Below are 1,667 nucleotides of genomic sequence, written 5' to 3'. Positions count from 1 at the left end.
TTTAGTATTTACTTCTCCAATTCAGATTTCACGGGCCACTTTCTTCTTTTTTTTTGCAGTGCTTTAGGGTTAATGCAAAAGAGATCTCTACGTCTTGGGAAACCAACACCACTTGATCCTGAGATTGAAAGAACTCTCCTGAGAAGGAAAAGAAACCTTGCTAGAGAATTTGACATGGCTGCACAACGAGATAATTTACCGCTTCGAGATTACTCTGCACCCATAGCTCGTGGGATACCTGGAGGGGAGATGCAAACTGGAGCTACTGTACCAGCTTCTCTGGTGAATATGCTCAAACAGAACACCTTTGGAGGACTACCATCAGAAGATCCTAATGACCACTTAGAGGGGTTCTTGGAAATCTGTGAGACCCAGCAATTTGATGATGAAGTTTCTGATGGAATGCGACTCCGCTTATTCTCACTCACCTTGAGAGATAAGGCAAAGGTGTGGCTAAGAACAGTGCCTAGAGAAAAGATAGCAACTTGGGAATTATGTGAAAGAGCTTTTCTAGAGAAATTCTTTCCTCCTTCTAAAACTAAAGAATTGAGGAAGAAAATCACTAATTTCCAACAAGGCACTGGAGAAACTATTTATGAAGCATGGGAGCGGTTCAAGGGATATCTTCAAGCATGCCCACAACATGGCTTCAACCGTTGGCTTACCATCCAATTTTTCTTTGAAGGATTGGACCAACAAAGCACCATGATATTAGACTCAGCAGCTGGAGGATCTTTCATGGGGAAACCTATTAATGACTGCATGATTATTTTGGAAAATGTAGCCTCAAATCACAGCCAATACAGTGAAAGAGAAGTCACAGCAAGGAAAGGAACTCCGGGGCGATATGAAGTGAACAATATTGAGTTACTCTTAGCAAAATTTGATACTCTTAATCAAAGGTTAGACAAGATGGAAAAAGCTAAGGTTAATTCAGTGGCTACAAATCAAGTATGTGACCTTTGTAGGGAACAAGGGCACACTGCAGTAGATTGTACCTCAATTTTTACTGGAGAAGAAGAAGATAGTACTGAACAAGTGGCAGCTTCTCATAATTTCTATGACACTCCTCGAAGAGAGAAGAGTAATCCATATTCCAACACGTACAACCCTGGTTGGAAGAATCATCCTAACTTTTCTTGGAAGAATAACCCAGTTCAAGGAACTAGCAATCAGCAACCTAATTTCCGTCCGTCCAATCACTTCATTAATGGGGAAGGAAATCCAGTACAGACACCCTCAATTCAACAAAGTGTTTCAAGATTAGAAAACCTTATGGAGAATTTTATCACTAATCAAAAACAGACCAATGATTCAATGGCAAATTCTATTCAAAACCTTGCTGTCAAGGTTGAGAATATTACTCTCCACAACAAGATGCTGGAAAATCAAATTGCACAGTTGATGCCTAGTTCAAACAATTCTCCAGGTAAGTTCCCAGGTAAAACAGTTGCAAACCCAGCTGAAAATGTTAATGCTGTTACTTTAAGGAGTGGGAAGAAATTAGACAGACCTGTGTCTAATCAAAATGATAATATTGAGATTGATGAAGACGCTTCTCCTATGGTTGAAAAACCTGAAAAGGAGAGATTAGAAAAAGAAAAAGTATCTTCATCAAAGCCTCAAACTGTTTATCACCCCCCAATTCCTTTTCCTCAAAGGTTAGC

At 39.8% G+C, this 1,667-nt stretch overlaps 1 non-coding gene across 1 annotated transcript; it reads right to left on the bottom strand.

Annotated features, from left to right (window-relative positions):
- Positions 1-543: 543 nt before the first annotated feature.
- LOC145952952 (small nucleolar RNA R71) lies at positions 544-650 on the bottom strand. Its single transcript, XR_014430457.1, has one exon. It is a non-coding gene; the product is annotated as a small nucleolar RNA R71 (small nucleolar RNA).
- Positions 651-1,667: the final 1,017 nt, after the last annotated feature.

The sequence above is a fragment of the Cajanus cajan genome, chromosome 10 (assembly GCF_000230855.2).
Source record: "Cajanus cajan strain Asha chromosome 10, NIPB_CcT2T_4, whole genome shotgun sequence".
NCBI classification, from domain to species: Eukaryota; Viridiplantae; Streptophyta; class Magnoliopsida; order Fabales; family Fabaceae; genus Cajanus; species Cajanus cajan.
This window is presented reverse-complemented; position numbering and strand designations above follow the sequence as displayed.